This window comes from Miniopterus schreibersii (genome assembly GCF_964146895.1).
Source record: "Miniopterus schreibersii genome assembly, chromosome: 14".
NCBI classification, from domain to species: domain Eukaryota; kingdom Metazoa; phylum Chordata; class Mammalia; order Chiroptera; family Miniopteridae; genus Miniopterus; species Miniopterus schreibersii.
In genome coordinates, this window is record NC_138114.1 from 1,813,272 (window position 1) to 1,834,926 (window position 21,655).

Here is a 21,655-nt window from a genome sequence, read left to right on the forward strand (position 1 = left end):
CCAGACTGAGGGTGCCACGGGGTTGCTCAAAACCTCAGCACTTGGGGTGCTTGTTTCTTCCCTTAGGCTCAGCAAGATGTCAACTCTCATCTGGGGGTGGCAGGCAGCGCAGGGTTCTGGCCCGGCCCGGGCACTGGGAGGCTGGGAACAGGCACAGGTTCGCAAACACAAAACGTGGGCGACGTCCCGTCCACAAGGGTGGAAGGGAGCCGCGGGTTCCCAAGGGGGCGGCTGCGCCGGGTCGGGAGGTGGAGCTGCCCCGAGGACCGCGCTCCCGCCGCGCGGGTGGGCCCCGAAGGTCAGTTAGAGGCGGGTCAGCCGCCGGGCTGACGTCATGGCGAAGGCGGAGCCCAGGCCTGAGCCGCGGGTGGAGAAGCAGGGTCGGGGGAGGGGCCGGGGCCGAAGGGGGATGCGGCGGTGGAACGGCCGGCGCGGGGCGGGGCCAGAGGGGCGGGGCCAGAGGGGCGGGGCCAGAGGGGCGGCGCTCGGGCCTGGCGGGCGGAGGGGCGGGGCCCCGGGCTCGCGCCTGCGCACTGTGGCCGGGCGGGGCCGCGCGCAGGCCCGGGAGGCGGAGCGGGCGGCGCGGGCGGAGGGGCCGCGGCTGCGGACGGGCGCTCGCTGGGCCCTGACGCGATGCCGGCGGCTGCGGGCGGGGACGTGACGGGCGGTCCTCCGCCTCACCTGCGGTCCCTGCGCCCCTAGGTCGCCGATCGAGCCGCAGCCGGGCCGCGGCCGGGTCTGTCCGAGCGGTAAGCGCTGGGGCCGGGGCGGGGCCGGGCCCGCCGAGGGGCGTCCGCGTCCGCCGGGCAGTGGGCGCGGTCCGGCGCTCAGGCCGGCGCCGGGCGAGGCGGTGGCGCCTTCGCCTGCCCCCCGCGGGGACCCTCCGCGCCCCCCGCCCGGCGGTGACGGGCCGCCGGCCTAGGCCGCCGGGGCTGCCGCCTTCCCGGGGGGAATCGGGGCGAGGCTCGGACCTCCGGGGCTCCGTCGGGGTGCCTGCGGGTCGGTGCGGGGCGCGCGGGGGCGCCCAGTGACTGCTTTGGGGGAGGGGCTATCGCGGGGACACAACAGGCACGCCCTGGACCGGCCTGAGGGGGACCCGTGGAGCCCACGGCTTCCATCGGCGGGCGCTTCTCCTGCCCTTTTGGATACCGGCTGTTTTCATACCACGTATTTGTGTTTTATGCGCTGACTTTTTTTGTCAAAAGGAGGAATGACTCCTCTGAGGTCGCCCTTGGTGGCTGAGCTTGAGCCTGAATTTCAGTCACTGCAAATGCGTGGACTTGCCCCACGACGAGGCCTCCGCGGCGCGACCGGCCGGGGGGCTCCTCAGTGGCCCGGGGGGCTCCTCAGGGGCCGGGGGGCTCCTCAGGGGCCCGGGGGCTCCTCAGGGGGGCCGGGGGGCTCCTCAGTGGCCCGGGGGGGCTCCTCAGGGGCCGGGGGGCTCCTCAGGGGCCCGGGGCGTTTCGCTCCCACCCGCGACGTGGGCTGTGCTAGGCGTCGCCGCGTGGCCATTTGACAGTACGTACGTTCGTTTTCTCCTGTTTTCCTGGGGATTGAAACGCGATGGGACCTCTAACTTTGCCACTGAAAACCCTTCCTTAGGCCGCCCTGCGGAGCGCAGTGCCGGCGGCCCTTCCTCAGCCGGAGGCGGGGCAAGCGCCCCTCCGCGGGCGGTGGGCGGTGGACGGTGGGCGCCGGCCGGGCCGTTTGTTCCCCGCGGGCGGTCTCCCGGCTCGTCTGCCGCCAGCCTCTCCTTGTGCGTCTGCGGTATTTTCTTACTTGGTTTTTTCTGAAGGTTCTGACGGGACTGGCCGCGAGCGAACCCCCTTCGGTCTCCTCGCTGTATTCACAGCGGCGTCGCCTCAGCGCCGCAGGGAGCGGCTCTGCGGCCCCCGGGCCCCCGGAGCCCCGGGAACCCCGCTTGAGCGAGCGCAGCCTCCGGCCGGGCCCGCGTCTCCGTCCGCCCCGACCAGCCCCTGGCCCTGGTGCAGGAAGGGGACCCGGCTCCACGCTGAGGCCCGTCGGTGGCTCCCGGAGCCTGCGTTTGATAAGAGCCCGAGCCCGAGCCCTTCGCGGCCCGGCGCTGGCGTCCGCGTCACCTTCCCCACGTCGCCGCCTCCTGCCCGGCTGCTGAGGCCTCCGGACCGCGCCTTCCTCCGCGGGTCGCCCCGGGCGGGTCGAGAATGCTCCTCTACCTGGCAAACCACCCGCCTGCCACCCCGCCCGGCCCTGCTCCCCGCCCGCGGCCGGCTCCCTGCGCTGCGCGCCCGGCAGCGCGTCGCTGGGTGGCTGCGCTGGTCAGCGGGTAGGTGGTGGCTGGTGGGTCTCCCCGGCTGCGGGCCTCCTCAGGACGCAGCGCCGTGTGCGGCACAGGTGCGCGGAGACTGCTGACTGCGTTTTGAGGAGTGCCCTCAATCTTGAGCATGGCTTTAAGACAGGCAAAATGTGTGAACTCCTCTCAATATCAGAAAATTTAGAAAAGATGAATGCACAAATGAGGCACTTTTAAACTTCTAAGAATGAAGTCAAAATTATTGTTCTGGTTAGGAGGGAAACCCCAGTTATGACAGAAGAAACAGTGCACTTTATGACACAAAAATAAAAGGGCATGGCCTGTAGGATCGCTGTTTCTTTGATTTTAGGACTTCGAGGCAAAGTAATTTGCCCAAGGTCATACAGGTAGAAAGGGACAGACGTAGCTGGGATACAATCCAGGTTTTTGACCATCAGTGTATCTTACCTTTGCTCCCAGTTTCCTAATTCTAAATCTTATTGTTTTACAATCTGAGGGGTTTTGAGTGTGTGTGTTGCGGGGGAGGGTAATTCTTTTAAATTAATAGACTATTGAAACTTGAAAGAATTAACAGGTTATTTGGTTCAGTTTTTAAAATTATACCCCAAAGGGCAAGTTGCTTGAGGTTACTTAGAGTCACCTGACATCTCCTGACCTCATGTTTGTGTATTTTTCATTACTCCATGGTGCTTTTGGGAGAAAATGACGAAGTTACCAATTTTCAGAGGGAGAGCAAATCTCCCACTTTCTCCCTCCTTGAATGCTTAGCTCTTTAGTGGCTAAGAAACATGATAATTCATTTGGGGATATGGGAGAAACCTGAGCTTCACTATTCCATTTGTTTGGATAGTTTTTAACCTCAGTGCTCGGGGGCCTGCTCTCCAAATGCCCCATAATAAGTGGCTTCTGCCCACCATGTGGAGATCCTACCTACAGTTATGTTTTGATGGTAAAATGAGATTTTAATATAACCAAGTTCCAGCTGGCTAATAGCATGGCTAAAATTACATCTATGGCTACTCTGTATGTGAGAAGAGTCTATCTGATTTCTCTATGTGATAGGTTTTTTTTGGGGGGGGGAATGATAATTGTGGTTTTATGCTTCTGAAGAATCAATTTTAAAATGTGTACTTACTGTGATGGACCTGATCAGTTCAAACAGGCTTTTTATTTTACAAACAACTTAATGGTCAAAGAAATAAGAAAAAAAATAGAATTTTTAATTTTTCTTCTTATTTATTTCTCATCATGTATACATGATTTTATATGATAATCAAGGCATAAATGTAATGTTTAATATTTGCTTTCATAGTTAATGTTTTCTTTTTGCTAAGGTTTTTGTACATTTAAATTATTATATAATATTACGAGTTGAGTTGCTTACTTTTAATAATTGGACATCTAAGTTGCCTACCATTTTGCAAGTAATGCAGTTAACATATAGCTGTCCTTTTTTTTTTTTTAGGCTAAAGTTCCAGGAGAGGGATTACAAGGTCAGAGGGTATGAAGGTTTTTGTCAATTTTGCAAAATACTGCCAGATTTATTTCTGAAAGGTTGTATTGATTTACACTGCCTCCTGCAGTTTGGTTGACAGTTTTATACTACTATTATAGGCTTTTGTTTTTTAGAAGTTTTTTTTTTTTTACAAATGGTTATAAGGGTACCTGCTAACATACTATCTACACTAGAAAAGCAAATGCAGTGTTTTTCTAGTTTTATTTTCTCCTTTGTTGGCATTGTTTGTCCTTTGTGCATAAATTTACAGGGATCTTCTTACTAATTTTCATTAGCACTTAACATCATAAATACATTAATCTTCTGTTTTTGTTGTGTTTATTGTTGTAGACTTTGCAGTTTTGAAAATTATTAAAATTACTGACTTTTTTATTGAATTTATTGGGGTGACATTGGTTAATAAAATTATATAGGTTTCAGATATACAAATCTATAATATATAATCTGTATATTGTATTGTGTTTTTACCACCCCAAGTCATGTCTTCTTTCATCACCATTTATCCCCCCTTTACCTTCTTAAAATCACTGACTTTATTTTTATTTTTTTAAATCCTCACCTGAGGATATTTTTTCCCTTGCTTTTCAGAGAGAGTGGAAGGGAGAGAAGAGAGAAAAGAGAAACATTGATGTGAGAGAGACACATCGGTTGGTTGCCTCCTGCATGAGCCCCCAACCAGGGCAGGGATGGAGCCTGCAACTGAGGTATGTGCCCTTGGCTGGAATTGCACCTGGGACCTCTCAATCTGTGGGCCTGATCACTGAGCAAAACCTGCTAGGGCAAAATCACTGACTTTTAAACAAAATTTTGTGATTTCATCTTTTGATTGTGAGGTCGAAATGACTGTCCATCATCTGATGCACACTTATTTTCTTAAGCTTCTAGAATTTGTTTTGTGTATGTATACACACGCACACACACACACACACACACACACACACACATATATATCTTTAGCAAATTGTATATGTGATTGAGATTGAATTTAATTCATGTGGATTTTATACTACAGAGAATCACATTCTTAAATGTCTAAATGAGCTTCCATTTGTAAGGTACTGCTTTTTGATTCCTGAACTTGAATAAGAAACAAAACAAAACAAACTAACCTAGTTATTTTTTAAAAAAATAAACAAGTACTGGTTTTTTTAATAAGTTATAGTAAATTTAGACAAACCGAAATTTTCATGAGAGTAGTATTTTGGTTAATTGAAGTTTTTGTTGGTTCAGGATTAACCAGAAGACCATTTCTGATTTAACTCTTACTATTAATCATTCTAAAATATGTGAAAGGAAGACCATGATTATCTGCTTCCTTTGGGAAGTGAGACATTCTAGATAGATGAGACACCCCAGGGTATTAGTTAATATTGATTGAGTGCTTGGTACTGTGCTGGTGTTTGGCATAGAGTTTCTTGTTTCTTATAACAACCCCAAGAGAGGTAGGTTCTTTTTGTATCCTCATTTTGCAACTGGGAGAACTTAGAGAGGAAAAGTGACCTGCCAGAGGTAGCACAGCTAGTAAGTAGTGGAACTGGAACTTCATCTGCCTACTTTTAAAAGGCTCTATTTGAAAAACATGTTATCTTATGTTTTTGTGCTAAGGATTTGAACTTGATCTCTTAGCCATTGGAGAGCTATTAGATGTTTCAAAGCAAGGGGATAATATGGTATGTTATGTTTCTTAGGGAGATGGCTGATACGACAGTGTGGAAATATACTCAGTTGTGTTTTTGATAGAAAGTGTTTGAAATAGATCATATGAGAAACTGCAAGGTGGATTTGGAGATCAGGGGATATGATGGAAAGATATAGGACTTAGTAACTGACAAGAGAGTGGGAAGCTGGAGTGTTGATTTGGAAAATACCAAATAGGGTAATGACAGGTGAATATGCACTCACAGCACTTTGTTATATTTCTTTCATAGCACTGACTGTGATATTGTACCTAACCTAGTGACACATCACCCTCCCCCACTTGATTAAGTGCTTGTCAAGGACAGGGCTGAGTAGAATGCATGAGCTAATACAGGATGAGCTAATACAGGAAGAGGGTAAGAGACTGAACTGCCTGTGGGAAGCACCAGATCACTAGAATCTAAAAGTTGATAGAGGAAGAGGAGCTGTAGAAAGTAAAGGCTGTCGGGGGTGGCAGTGATAGATCATGGGAGGAGTATTAAGGAGCAGGAAGTAATAGAGAAGTAAACACAGAATGCTACCTCAGGCTATAATCAGTTCTGGTTGGTGTGCCCTAATGTGATATGCTGATGGCCTATGGTTGTATAGAGCTACATTGTCTTTTCCTTTGTTACAGACTCCCCCCCCCCCCCCACACACACCTTTTTCAGTGTATTCTGTTGTCTCCTGCCTCCTTTGGCTTCAAACACCTGCTTGCCTGCTTGCTATGGACACTGATGTTGGGGTTTGACTCAGCCTAAAGAGGGCAACCAATCAGAACCCTCCTTTCTTTTTAACTGAATTGACCAATGAGAGCATGTTAGGTGTAATCTGTGTTTTCTGCTCTTCTCTGCTGAGTTGATTGCTTGTGAATGTCCTCAGAGTTATTTCTCTGACTTTCAAGATTTCTGTTTCCTTATTTTGAGAATTGGAGCCATTGGGAAGGCAGAGGTTTCTTAAAGGCTGGGTCCATGAAAGCTGAAGTTTATTACCTGTTGATTTTTCCATGTTTGAATGTAGTTGGATCCTCTTTGAGAAGTGCTGATTTTAACAGTGCTCCAGGACCATAATTCCAAATAATTAAGAATTTCTGTTCTCTTTGTACAGTTTTATATATCTAAGGTGTACAGGCTTGTTTTAAATTTCTTTGGTCAGTTCCTAACTTCATATGTCTGCTTTTCAAAGACATATTCCTTAGAAAAGGAATTTGTTCTTGATTTCTTCTGCTACCATTTGCTTCAGAGATTCTTACCCTTTACTCTGCCTTCTCCTTCCCAGTTTTCATCTGCCCAGTTTTTGTACTTGGTAAGTACAATGGGAAGGGGAAAAACAAACAAACAAATAAACAAACATAGGTAACTAATACTCTCCCCTCCTTTCCATATGTGTCACCACCCTCTTCTCCGATTACTGCTCCCCTTAGCTTCAGTTCTGTGTGTGGGAATGGGAGACATAATAGCTCTTTAGCTGAGAAATGCTGGCTGTCTCCAGGTTTTGGTCCTTCTGTGATCTGTGTGTTGGTGTCTGGTATTGAAAAGTCCAGGTGACATTGTATATTTTAGTAGATGCTTTCTATTCCCTGGCAAGCTACCTCTCTTTAAAATTCAAACTAATCTAGGTCCTGTTTCTTTAAATTCATTCTCCCTCCCTCCCTCCCTTCCCCTCCCCTCCCCCCTCCCCACCCCCTTTCTTCTCCCTGCCCCCTCCCCTTCCCCCTCTTCCTTTTCCTCTCCCTCCCTCTCCTTCATTTTCCTTCCCTCTCTCCCTTCCCCCCTTTCCCTCCCCTCCCCCCTCCTTGTACCTCTCTCTGTCCCCCCCTTCTCCCTCCCATATCCTTACCCCCAGACCAAGATACCACAATTTTTGATGCCTGAGCCCTTAGTGAATATTCTAGGGACAGTGAAGATAGGCAGACACCAAAGGTACTTTGAATTGTTTTTATCTTATTAATGATATTTGGTTGCAGCCTGAGTGCTTTAGGGAAATTTGAGAGCTTTCGGTGACCATTATGTCTTGGCAGTGTTCGGGTTGGGAGTTACAATTTTCTCTGAAGATCATAGCTTAGAAAAGCAGGAACTATTCATAACGACTATTTAAGTGTGTAGAATGGGCCTGGTAATGTTTTGGTCTGAGTTGGTAGGCCAGCTTGTAGGAAACATACCCAGGTGGTATTTCTTTCTTTTTTTGTTTCTTTTTCTTTTTATCCTTACCTGAGGATAGTTTTTCCATTGCTTTTCAGAGAGAATGGAAGTGGGGGAGAGAGAGAGACATCAATTGGTTGCCTCCCACACCCATCCCAACCAGGGCTGGGGATGGAGCCCACAACCGAGGCATGAGGTATGTGCCTTTGGCTGGAATCAAACCTGGGACCTTCCAGTCTGCAGGCTGATGCCCTAACCACTGAGCGACCAGCTAGGGCCAGGTGGTATTCCTTTACAGGAAGTGGAGAGGCAGGGATGGCCATCGTTTCCCTTATTTTTATTTTAAATTTTTTTCTCAAGTTTATTTTCTTTATTTTAGGATAGTCTGGACTTTTCAATCCTTATTTATTATTGACTTCAGCTAGAGTTAGAAACTTTGCCATTGTTGTGGCCACTCTTACGTTTGACAGCTTTCCAGGACATGTTATACACTGTAAATTCCCTCAACACAGGCTTTGAGACTAGATACTGAGTCTGGATTTTCCTCATTCATGTCATCCATCCACTCAAGAAATACCTGCTGAACACTTGCTAGTAATAGTACAGTGAGGAAGACACATTTTCTGCCCTGTGAAACTTACAGTCTATAATGATAACATATGGGAAATAAACAGGTATATATGTAATATGTTTGCTCTGGTGGAAAGAGCAGGTGACGGGATGCTGCTTTTTTTTATGAGGTGGTTAGAGAAGGCTGTAGTGATGAATGGTATTATAGCAGATATGTGGAGGAAGTGATGTGATCTAATCTGAGCAGATTTAGGGGAGAGAATATTTGAGGAAGATGTAATAAGAGTACAAAGGTCCTGTGGTTGAAGCGTGCTTGTCTTGTTTGAGAAGTGGCACTTGTTTCCTCATTCCTTCAAGTTCTCGTTTATTTTTTTTCTAAGCATTAGAACCCCCCCTTTGTTTCAAATCCTCACCAGAGGATATTTCTTTTTTTTTTTTTAGAGAGAGTGGAAGGGAGGGAGGGGGAGAGTGTGAGAGCTAGAGCGTGCAGGTGAGACAGAGCAAGCAACGTTGACCTGAGAGACACACATTGACTGGTTGCCTCCCATACTCACCCTGCTGCAACTGAGGTATGTGCCCTAAACTGGGAATCGAACCTGCAACCCTTCCGTCCATGGGCTAACACTCTAACCACTGCGCCAAACTGGCCGGGGCAGAGAAGACTTTCTTAATGGAAATGTTCAGTCATACCGAAAGTAGAGAGAATCTTATTCCTCCCTTTTGTTCAGCTTCAATTATTTTTTGTGTGTGTTAATCCTCACCTGAGGATATTTTTTTCCATAGATTTTTAGAGAGAGTAGAAGGAAGGGAGGGAGAGAGGGGGGGAGAGAGAGAGAGGAAAAAAACACATCAGTGTGAGAAACACACATCAATTAGTTGCCTCTGGCACTTACCCAGCTGGCCTGGGGATTGAACCTGCAACCCAGGAACATGCCCTTTACTGGAATCGAACCCAGGACCCTTTGGTGCAGGAGGGCTGATGCTGTAACTACTGAGCCACATCGGCCAGGGCAATAGCCAGTCCTTTTAAGAAGTTTACTGTAAATTGAAGCTGAGAAAAATAGGGTGGTAGTTGGAGGGGATATAGAGTCAAGTAATGTTTTTTTAAGATGGGTGCTTTTCTACTATATTTATATAAATAGAGAGTATTTATAGCTGATGGAATGATCTAAGAGAGAAAAAATTACAGGAACCATTTATTTGAAAAATAAGTGAAATTAATTTTGTCCTAATCTGTGTACCCAAGGTCTGTCATTATAATTACATATATCCTTATGTTTTAACCTATTCTTTCAAATGAAGACAGTGGCTCATGAGGAGAGGTGTTAAAGAATATTCTTTCCTCCCCAATTTGGTGAATTTTCATTAGTTCAAAACTGTAGTATTTATATGTGGGAACAAATTTTTTTATGAATTATTAGGAAGTAGGTTAACTGGTCTTTTTAAAATTTATTTATTGCTAACCTTTTCTTCTCTGGTCACTTTTTCCTGTTTATTTTTCTCAGCAGTTTTACATAGTGCTTGCCCAGTTGTAGGTTCTAAATTTTGATTGGTAATCTCTGTCTGATGTGGTAGTTTTACTATAAGACCTTTTTACTAAAGAAAATATTTTAAAAACTTAAAAAAAAATTATTGTTGAAAGTATTACAGATATCCCCCCCTTTTTCCCCCATTGATTCCCTCCAACCCACATCCACCCCCCTTAAAAACTTTTTAATTTGAAATATAAATGAGCACTTTTAAGGGGAAATTTTATGGACACTCTTTTTCCTTTTTTCTAATGTACCTGACCATGCTTTTACTGTAATTGCTTCTGATTATTGAGTTGTATCTGAGATGAATTCAGAAAATTAAGCTGAAAGCCCACATTACAGTTACAGCACTTTATATGCCTCTTTCTGTGGTTCACTTATGTTTGAGGAAGTAGTTGTCAGTATTTAGTGGTGGAGCATCATTGCAGTCGCTTCTTAATCTCCTTTGTTGGTCTTCCTCCAGATTTCCTTCCCTTAGTCACTGATGCATGCTACTGACTTTGGATTTCTGAAACACAGATCTGATCAGGTCCTGTTAATGCTTAAAAACCTGCTGTGGCTCCGTCTATGGCAGTCAGCTCTCCCTCTTTCTTCTTGCCCACCTCCGTGCACTTGCCCTCTGCTTTAGGGGATCTGGAGTGCGCCCTAGGGGATTCTAATGCACATCTGATGTTTCTCACCACTGGACCACGGGATAGTGGTCAAATTCTTTTGTCGGTGCACAGAAAGTCCTCCGTGAGTTGTGGCCCTTACCGTCTGTCATGGCTCCATGGAGATGAGCAACTGACATCTCTGTGCTTTTGCACGTGGTGGTCCTTTCTTCCAGAATACCATTCAGCCTCTTAGCTGTCTTTTTCAATCACTTCCTCTTTTTAAAAGATCAATATAGATCTTTCCTTTTCTAGGAAAGCTTTTAGGCATATTTTTATCATGATTCCTCTATTCCATTATATTCTCTGTTATCCGTGTTCCTATAACACTTTGCAGTTGTTTTGTTGTAATAATTGCTGTATTTTACTCTGTTTGCTTTTATGTCTAGTCCCCCTTACTCCATCACAAACTTATAATTACTCAATACATTTTGTTGAATAAATGATGGAGTAAAGCAAATAATTTTTCAACATTGACCTAGTTTTGATTGACCCATTTGGTTGGGCTTTTACATCAACTTAATTTGTACAGAATATACAAATGAGCAGTTCAGACAGCATGTTTAAGATGGTCATATTCCAAAGTATCTTAGGAAATTAATAATTTATTAAATATTAGGAAATTAATATTTTATTAAACATTTATTCTTATGAGCAAATAATGAGATTTGTTGATGATTTCATTATATATATCAAATCTATTTCTGTTCTAAATATCTGAATATTTTTCTTTGTGGTGTCATTTTTTTCTCTTTGGCATTTCTGATTGGACGTTGGCCTTAGACACCCTCCACTCTAAACATAACTTAAATTCATTCCTTAAACTTGATCTTGACTTTTCCATTAGTATTTTCTATATCACTATGTTGTAAGTTACTTAGGTTTCTCTGCAGAATCTTTTTTAAAAAAGTTATTTACTTATTTTTAAAATTTATTTTTGTTGATGCTATTACACATTTTCTCCATCCCCTCTATTCCCACGGGCTTTCACCACACTTTGCATGGGCTATGCATATATGTTCTTTGGCTAATCTCTTCACCTTCTTTTACCCAGTCCCCCCACCCCCTCTCCCCTCTCACATTGCCTCACTCTGTTCCAATGCTCCATGTCCTGGTTCTGTTTTGTTTGTCAGCTTATTTTGTTCATTAGATTCCACATATAAGTGAGATCATATGGTATTTGTCTTTCTCTGACTGGCTTAGTTCACTTAGCATAATACTCTCCAGATCCATCCATGCTGTCGCAAAAGGTAAGATGTCGGTTTTTTAAGGCCAAGTAGTATTCCATGGTGTAAATGTACCACAGCTTTTTTATCCCCTCATCTACTGATGGGCACTTGGGCCATTTCCAGATCTTGGCTATTGTAAATAGTGCTGCTATGAACATAGGGGTGCATATATTCTTTCTGATTGGTGTTTCGAGTTTCTTAGGATATGTTCCCAGAAGCAAGATCGCTGGGTCAAAAGGCAGTTCCATTTTTAATTTTTTGAGGAACCTCCATACTGTTTTTCACAGTGCCTGTACCGACCTGTATTCCTACAAGCAGTGTACTTTTCTCCACATCCTCACCAGCACTTGTGGTTTCTTGACTTATTGACAGGTGTGAAGTGATAACCTCATTGTAGTTTTTATTTGCATCTCTCTGATGATTAGTGATGTTGAGCATTTTTATATATGTCTATTAGCCATCTGAATGTCCTCTTTGGAGAAATGTCTATTCAGGTCCTTTGCCCATTTTTTAATTGGGTTGTTTGTCTTCCCGGTATCAAGTTATATAGGTTCTTTATATATTTTGGAGATTAACCCCTTATCAGATATATCATTGGCAAATATGTTTCCCATACAGTGGGTTCCCTTTTCATTTTGTTGATGCTTTCTATTGCTCTGCAGAAGCTTTTTGTTTTGCTGTAGTCCCATTTGTTTATTTTTTCCCTTTGTTTTATTGCCCTAGATGATGTATTGGCAAAAATACTACTATGAGGGATGTTTGAGATTTTACTGCCTATGTTTTAGGATTTTTATGGTTTTTTGACTTATATTTAAGTCTTTTATCCAATTTGAGTGTATTCCTGTGAATGGTGTAAGTTGGTGGTCTAGTTTCATTTTTTGCATGTACCTGTCCGATTTTCCCAGCACCATTTATTGAAGAGACTGTTTTACTCTATGGTATGCTCTTGCCTCCTTTGTCAAATATTAATTGACCGTAAACATATGGGTTGATTTGTGGGCTCTCTGTTCTGTTCCATTGATCTAAATGCTTGTTCTTGTACCAATACCAGGTTTTTGTTAGTTTGTTCGTTCGTTTGTTTTAAAGAACAGCTTATTGATTTTTAGAGAGAGAGGAAGGGAAAGGGAAAGAGAGAAAGAAACATTGATGTGAGAGTGCAACATTGGTCTGCTGCCTCCTGCACTCCCCCTGCTGGGTATCGAGCCCACAATCTAGGCATGTACCCTTGACTGGGAATGGAACTTGCAACCTCCTGGTACACGAGACAACACCCACCCAACTTAGCCACACCAGCCAGGGCAGTACCAGGCTGTTTTCATTACAGTGGCTTTGTGGCATAGTTTGATATCCAGTATTGTGAGCCCTCCAACTTTGTTCTTTTTTCTCAAGATTGCTGAGGCTATTTGGGGTCTTTTTTGGTTCCATATAAATTTTTGGAATACTTGTACTAGATTTGTGAAACATGCCATTGATATTTTTAATAGGAATTGCATGGAATCTATAGCTTGCTTTAAGTAGTATGGACATTTTAATGATGTTAAGTCTTCCAATCCATGAACACGGTATATTCTTCCACTTGTTTGTGTCTTCTTCTATTTCTTTCTTCAGTGCCCTATAATTTTCCAAGTACAGGTCTTTTACCTCCTTGAATAAATTTATTCCTAGGTATCTTATTATTATTTTTTGTTTCAACAATAGTAAATGGGATTGTTTTCTTAGTTTCTCTTTCTGAGAGTTCATTATTGGTGTATAAAAATGCCACTGATTTCTGAATATTACTTTTGAATCTTGCTACTTTGTTAAATTCATTTATTAGATCTAGTATTTTTTTGGTGAAGCCTTTAGGGTTTTCTCTGTACAGTATCATGTAATCTGTGTATTCTCTGCAGTATCTTTAAGTCTCACTTATATATCTTATCATTACTGAGTTCTATTATAATTCAACAAACATTTTTCACCCAGTTCCAGTGTTCCTGATTTGTTTGTACTAGTGATGAAAGGCTGAATAAGAGAGGGTCCTAGTCCACAAATGATTATGATACAGCATGATGAGTATAATAATATAGTGACAGTGGAATATCTAAGGCACCCAAGGAGTAGAGAACATCTCTTTCAGGTATCCCTTAATTCTTACTTTGGCTATTGCCAGCCTCTCTTAGGCCCTTATTACTATGTAATTTTATGACAGCTTAATAGCTTGCCTTACCTTAACCCTCTTGTCATTCCAGTTCACCAGGGATGCTAGTCACCAAAGTAGTAGTCTTTAAAAAAAAAAAGCTATCTATCTTTTTCTTCCTGCTCACAGAATAAAGTCCAAAATAGATATAATCTGGAATGCAAAGTTTTTGGCCTAGACTTTCTTTCTTCTGCTATATGAACCTTCCATTCCAACAGAACTCTTCTACATTCTATTCTAAACACACTTCACATTTTACCTTTTTTTTGTTTTGTTTTTTTAATCCTCGCGAGAGGATATTTTTTCCATTGCTTTTGAGAGAGATTGGAAGGTGGGAGAGGGAGAGAAACATCTATGTGAGAGAGACATATCGATTGGCTGCCTCCTGCATGCGCCCTGACTGGGGTACGTGCCCTTGACTGGAATTGAACTGGAGACCCTGCAGTCCACAGTCCGATGCTCTAACCACTGAGCACCACACTTTACCTTTTTTGCTTTTTTGTTTGAGCCATTCCCCCTCCCAACAGTGTTTTTACTCTTGCTTCCTCTACTTACTGAAATTGTATCTATCCTCGTAGATTGTATCTGAAATTGTATCTATCCGTATAGTTCCTAATTGTTAAATCCATTGTGAACTTTTTACATGATCATGCCCATGTTTTTAACACTTTCTCTTCTTTGTCTTCATGACATCAGTCTCCTATTTCTCTTTTATACCTGTTCTTTTTCAGCTGTCTTTACTGACTCCTATCCCTTGATGTTCATGTTTCTCGAGGTTTCAGGCTGACTTTTTTTCCTTCATTCTGCCATGCTTTCTTGAACACGTTTTTCATTTTCTCCTTTCTGTGTTCATTTCCTTGGCCCATTTTTCTGTTGAGAACTTCTAGTCCTTAAGTTTGCTATTTAGAATGCCCATCTGATTGTCTAGTAGAAAACCTGAAACTTAGAACATCAAAAATTAAGTACATGTTTTTTCCCAGACACGTATTCACCTCATTCGCCCATCTTGATTAATGATGCTGCCAGTCACTCAGTTATCCATTATAAACCCAGAAATCAACTTGACTTCTATTCTCCTATCCCTCATTTTCTATTAGCCGTCAAGTCCTGCTTGTGGAGCTGTTTCCTCTCCATTCCCTTAACTATCTCTTGTGAGCCAGGCTCTAATATCCTGAATAGGCCATTGTAAAAAGCCCCTTCTGTCTGGTCCTGGACATTCTATAGGAAACACATGTTGGTTATATTGTATAGGAATGCCAAAGGGATAATAATTTTGGGTCCCACACCACTAATCCTTGTGTATCTATTAAAGGTCAGTTTCCTAAATATTTTTATTAGATAACATTGTTAGGAAATAATTTATGCTTTTTACAAGAAATTTGCTTGAGGATTAAGAATATGATTTATAAGAATTAGAGGGAAAACGTAAGATATATGGAAACAGAGGTCTGCCTGGGAGAAGTGCCAGAAATTATCTTATAGGACATTTTCTTAAGGAGCTAGAAAAGAGTTTAAAGGTTTGAAAGTAATATGTGGTGCTTGGTGTTCACATACCAGTTAAGAGCAGTTAACTATGGGAACATCTTGAGACTGAATAGGCAGAAATGAGAGCTTTAGTATTGGGAATTGTAAGCTAATATATCTGAGTAGTACTTGAAGAGATGCTATTTAACTGTCAGTTAATACCCAGGAGAGCTTTCTGATATTACTGTATGTTCCTGGAAGACACTGGCCTAATGTGCTAATGCTACAGATATGGTAACTTAATCACTGTACCTCTAAAAAGTCTAATGTGTTTCATAACCACAAGTCCTTTAGTATAGAGTCATTATTTTCTGAACCCAGATATAGCCATAGAAGTGCTTTTAGTTTCTTGAATTATTTTTGGTTTGCAAACAGTACATTTTAGAACTTGTCTTGCTTGTAACATTTTAAAACGTCCAAATTCGCAGAAGAAAGTACTTTAAAATTCAAGTTCTTTGTATTCTAAATGATTTAGCACATATTTAAAAATAATTGAATTTTATTTATTGTGAATATTTTGCAAAAGTGTTATGTGCATTTACATTAGCTTTTGCTGTAGCATCAGTCTTTATTCATTTTCTGATGAATTTAAGGTTTATGAGGCTGGCACTAGATTCTCATTTGTAACTTACCTTGGAAGATCTATTTAAATATTGTATATTATAGTATTTTGAAGTTGAGAGTGGGACGTGTGTATCATTTTGGCTTCTGTTGTTTTGCCTAGGAACTCCACTGTGAAGGAGGTGAGAAAAAGAGGAAAAAGCTTCAGAGAGTGTTCCCAAGGTGGACCAAGGTGGGTGAGTGGCATTTTGAGCTGAGGGAGTAGCCTGTTCCTGGTAAGGGGTCCTGAACGATCATGGTGTGATCACAGGTCTTTGGGTGGTTTGGTTGAGTGGAAGCAGGGTTTGTTGGGTAGTGGTGGGAGGGAGCAGCTGCCAAGGAATACCAAAGCCAGACTTTGAAGGCCTTTGTGACTACTCTCTGTCTATGAACAGATTGTGATTTTTATGAGTTTCAATTTCCTTAAATCTGTAAAATAAGAATAATAAAAATATCTACATTGTAGGAATGTTATGAGACTTAAATGAGGTAATCTAGGTACCTGGCACATAAGTAGTCAGTAGGTATCAGCTGCTGTTGTTAGAACTAATTTATGGCATTTGTTATTCAGAGAGCCACTGCAGGATTTTAAATTGAAGAGTGACATGATCAGATTTATAATTTTTAAAAAATTTATCTTTATTGTTGAAAGTATTTCAGATGTTCCCCTTTTTCCCCCATTGATCCCCTCCACCCGGCATCTGCTCCCCCCCTCCACATAGGTTATGCATATAAATTCTTTGATTTATAATTTTGAATATTAACTTTAGGAAAAGTATAAAGGATAGATTGGAGGGGAAGAAAGTGAAGGTAGGGACTTAAGGACACATGGTAGAATACTGGCTAGAGATGGTAAGATTCTAGATTGAAAAATGAGGTAGTGTTGGAGAAGACAGGGTGAATTTTATTTGCGAATTATTACAAATTGACCTGTACATTGTTTTCCATGAGGTGGGAAGATCTAAAGGGAACTAGGAGTATAGACAGTAAGGATGTAGGCAGAGTATCCAGCTGAGTAGGACACCTTGTACTCTCATTCATAGTAGGAGGGCTGAAGAGGGTGATGAGAGGCACATGCTCACTCTTGGCAAGGATCTAATGGCTGAGCTGGGCTGCTTACCATTCCCCCCACGCAGCTGCAGCATTTGGGTAACTCTAGATGAGTCCAGAGCTGTAACTTTGGGCATCACACAGAGATAATGTGCCAACTATTAGGAAGCTCTCGTGAGTGCAGGTGAGAAGTAGTCATAAACCACAAGTAGACTTGTACCAGTAGCAGGCATGAAACAGAAAAAGCTAGTTCCTAGGAGACTGAAAGGAAAAACTGACAGTGTTGCATTATATTTGGATTTGAATTTCTGAATTCTGTCCTAAGTGCCAGAAGATGATTAGGTCCTACTAGGGACTCACGTAAGTTTTTTTAATTTTACAGCTTCTGAAGTATCCTTTAAGCTTTTGGTATTTTAACATTTAATGGTGGAACATTTTGAAGTGATACCATATAGTCATTGGGGCAAAGATGCATTTCTACTTGATAGTTTTGTTTTTGGAGTACTTTTTGGCAAGTTTAATTGTAGCATTTGAGAAACCCTCTCACACTGGTCGGTGACTCAGTTGGTTGGAGTGTTGTCCCCTACACCAAAAGGTTGCAGATTCGATTCCTGGTCAGGTCACATACTTAGGTTGTGGGTTCCATCCCCAGTCGGAGTGTGTATGGGAGGCAGCTGATCAGTGTCTCTCTCTCACATCGATGTTTCTCTCTCTCTTTAAAAATCAGTAAAACCATATCCTCGAGGGAGGATGAAAAACAAAACAAAACAGTAAAACCCTCTCACAGTAAAATGATTAGTTTAATTGGCTTACTAAGTTGAATATTCTTACCTTATTACATAATTTTACTTAAAGAGTCTTTGAAAATAGAGAACAAAATCCTGTGTAGAATTATTATGACATTTATTTTCTTGTCACTGAATGTTCCTTTCATTGTATTGACCACTTGCTAAGATAGGTTAAATATAAATGTACTTTGATTTTAAGGTGTGGTTGATAACTCAGGCTTCAGCCCAAGATACCTTTTTACTTTTTTTCAATTATATTCTATAAAACTATAATTATTTGTATCCTTAGGTAAACAGAATTTTGGAATTTTTGCATAATGTTATTGACATTTTCAGTTTTTTTATCAGCAACCCCTAGATTTTATGTCCCCTTTCCTGTGGAATCAGAGTAAGACTTTCATGTTATGTTCCAAGGTAACAAACAAACAAAAAACAAACCAAAAAAACCTCAATAAAACTGCAGTATGTTTCAGCAACTTTTATTTCTTCACTCAGTTGCTTTTATTAACTATCCTTTCTATGTATTATGATAGTCTTTAGGAATTAAAAAGCCCCAAATTTGTGTGGTCCTTGTTCTCAAGGAGCTCCCAGTTTAGTAGAGAAAGTAGAATACATGTAGATGTGATTTTAAAAATAAAATAGAAGGATAATTGCTATATCCAGATAGGTATGGGAACACATAGGAAGAGCATTTAATTCAGGCACATGTCACATGAGCTTGCTAATTCTACAGTGAAACTTATTGTTATATATTACATGAGAAGAGAAAATACAAAACTGAAGAGCTGTCATCTAGCAGCCTGATATAGATCAGGACATAGGACATAGTACATTCCAAGGAGTAGAGATACAGACATTATACGTCATATGAGACTGCAGATTGCAAAAGCTCGTACTCATAGTTGTCACCTCTTGTCATTCCATTTCTTACAGAGCGGCTGTGTGCTGCTTGTCTTCCTGATGGGGACACTATCATGGGTAATGGAAAAGACAAAATGGTTGTTTGAGGGGAAATACATATGAGATGAGTTGAAAAGAATTTGAATTATTTAGCATGAGTAAGAGAAGCCTAGAGCTGACTGCTTTAATTTGGAAATAATTTCATACTCAGAGAAAAGTTGCAACAGTAAGAAAAATGCAAAGACTATCCGAATAGTCTATCCAGATTTACTTGTGAACATTTATGCCGTTTGGTTATCATTTGCTATATGTGCATACATGTGTCTATATACGTATATATGGTCTCTCTCTCTCTCATACACACAGGCCAAACGTTTGAGAGTAAGCTGCTTAGTCATGACACATTAAGTAGATATTTCCATATGTATTTCTTAAGAATAAGGGTTAAAGAAATGTAACCACTATACAGTTATGGACTTGACTAAATTTAACATTGGTATAATAATTTAATCTACCATTTGTATTTCAATTTTTTTCAGTTGACCAAATTTCCTTTAAAGCATTGTCTGTCCTCCTTCTATAGACTGCCTTTTATTTATCTACTTATTGATTTTAGAGAGAGGAGGGAGACAGAGAGAGAGAGAGAGAAACATCAATGTGAAAGAGAAACGTCGATTGGTTGCCTCTTGTACGCACCCTGACATGGAACGGAACCCACAACCTAGGTATGTGCCCTGACCAGGAATTGAACCCGCCACCTTTTGGTATGGGATGATGCTTCAACCAACTGAGCCACACTGGCCAGGGCTACAGACTGCCTTTTAAAGAGCAGAGAATCAATCATGAGAGATTTTGATAGAACTTTGTATTAAGGAAAGTCTTGGAAACTTAAAGTTGGATTTTCCTTGTATTCCTTATCTGTCTTTCCTCCAGTCTTTCCATCCCAGGAAAATGGAAAATTTTGATTAGTTGTTCAGGCTAAAAATCTATGAGTCATTTTTGATTTTTGTCTTTCCCTTTTCTCTCATCTCTTGCATTTAACTCATCACCAAGTACTGTAGCTCCTACCTCCCCCATACACCTTGAACTCTTCTGTTTCTTTGTATCCATCTACTTCAGCCTACTTTAGTCCATCATCATTTCTCATCCTAGGTAGGACTTCTTCCTACCTAGCTTCTTAACTGATTTCCCTGCCTTCTTGTTTTCTCCCTTTCTATTCATTCTCCATGTAACAGTGAGTATAATATTTTAGAAGTGAAAATCAGGTCATGTCACTCTCCTGGTTATAACCTTCAATGGCTTCTCATTGCTCCAGAGTGCTCATATCATAGCTAGCTCCTCTTCTATTTTTCTTTTTTAAGATTTATCTTTATTGTTAAAAGTATTACAGATATCCCCCCTTTTTTCCCCCATTGATTCCCTCTGCCCTGCATCAGTCCCCCCCTTCAGGCCTTCACCACACTCTTGTCTGTGTCCATGGGTTATGCATGTATGCATATAAGTTCTTTGATTAATCTCTCCCCACCCACTCCCCCACCCCCGCCTTCCCACTAAGATTCCTTAGTCTGTTTTATGCTTCTGTATCTCTGGATCTGTTTTGTTCCTCAGTGTATTTTCTTTATTAGATTCCACATATGAGTGAGATCATGTAAAACGGAATCAGGAAGAATCAGAAAACCTGAATAGGCCAGTAACAACTGATGAAATCAAAGTAGCAATAAAAACTCCCCCAGCAAACAAAAGCCCTGGTCCAGATGGTTTCACAGGGAGCTTTCTAATTCTTTCAGTTGTAGGGTTAGATAGTTTACTAAAAATGTTTCTTGCGTTTTGAGGTAGGCCTGTAGTGCTGTGAACTTCCCTCTTATGCTGTGTTTCATAGATTTTGGGTGGTTATGTGTTCATTTTCATTTGTTTCCAGGAAGTTTTTGATTCTTTCTTGATCTTATTGGTAACCCATTCCTTGTTTAATAACATGCTATTTAGCCTCCATGTGGTTGAGTGTTTTTACTGTAGTTGATATCTAATTTCATGCCATTGTGATATGAGATGCTTGATACGATTTCAGTCTTCTTGAACTTGTAGAGACTTGTTTTGTGTCCTAACATGTGGTCTGCTTTTGAGAATGACTCATGGGCACTTGAGAGGAATGTATATTATGTAGCTTTGGGGTGAAATGTTCTGTAAATATCAATTAAATCCATCTGATCTAGTGTGCTATTTAGTCACTGTTTCTGTGTTGACTTTTTGTCTGGAAGATCTACACAGTGAAGTCAGTGGGGTGTTAAAGTCCATGAGTATGACTGTTTCGCTGTTGATCTCTCCCGTAAAGTCCTTAAGGTTATTATTTGTAGGTCCTTATTTATTACCATTTTAATTCTTTATGCCTATGTTTCTCTCTCCATTTTTTCTTATTATTACATCAGTCCCATTTCTTGCAATGCTTCTATTTCTACTTCTAATTATAGCAGTTCCTTTGACATTTCTTGCAATGCTAGTTTGGTGGTGATAAACTCCTTTAGCCTCTTTTTGTCTGGGAAGCTCTTTATTTCACCATCTATTTTGACTGATAGCCTTGCTGGATAGAGTAGCCTTGGTTTCAGATCCTTGTTTTGCATTACCTTGAATACTTCATGCCATTCCCTTCTGGCCTGTAGAGTTTCAATGAGAAGTCATCTGACAACCTTATGGGAGCTCCTTTGTAGGTAACAAATTGCTTTTCTCTTGCTGCCTTTAAGATTCCCTCTTTGTCTTGAATTTTTGACATTTTAATTATTGTGTGTCTGGGTGTGGGCGTCTTTGGTTTCTTCTTACTTGGGACTCTCTGTGTCTCCTGAACTTGTGTGACTTTTTCCTTGACCAGGTTAGGGAAGTTTTCTGCCATTACTTCTTCAAACAGATTCTCTAATCCTTGCTTACTTTCAACCTCTTCTGGCACTACTGTGATGCAAATATTGTTGCATTTCATGTTGTCCCACGGCTCCCTTAGACTGTCCTCCTGTTATTTAATAG

The 21,655-nt window shown here is 41.8% G+C and overlaps 1 protein-coding gene across 11 annotated transcripts in view; it reads left to right on the forward strand.

The window, feature by feature from the left end:
- The first annotated feature begins 561 nt into the window (after positions 1–561).
- Positions 562–21,655, forward strand: part of CCSER2 (coiled-coil serine rich protein 2) — a 203,316-nt gene continuing 182,222 nt past the window's right edge. For 5 of the 11 annotated variants that reach the window (XM_081157356.1, XM_081157345.1, XM_081157346.1 and 2 more), the window contains exons 1-2: positions 564–749; positions 16,033–16,101. The gene's annotated coding sequence lies outside the window, so the exon portion shown is untranslated. Of the gene's footprint in view, positions 750–3,758; positions 3,795–16,032; positions 16,106–21,655 lie in introns of all 11 variants that reach the window. The other 6 variants (XM_081157350.1, XM_081157354.1, XM_081157357.1 and 3 more) reach the window with 6 other exon arrangements.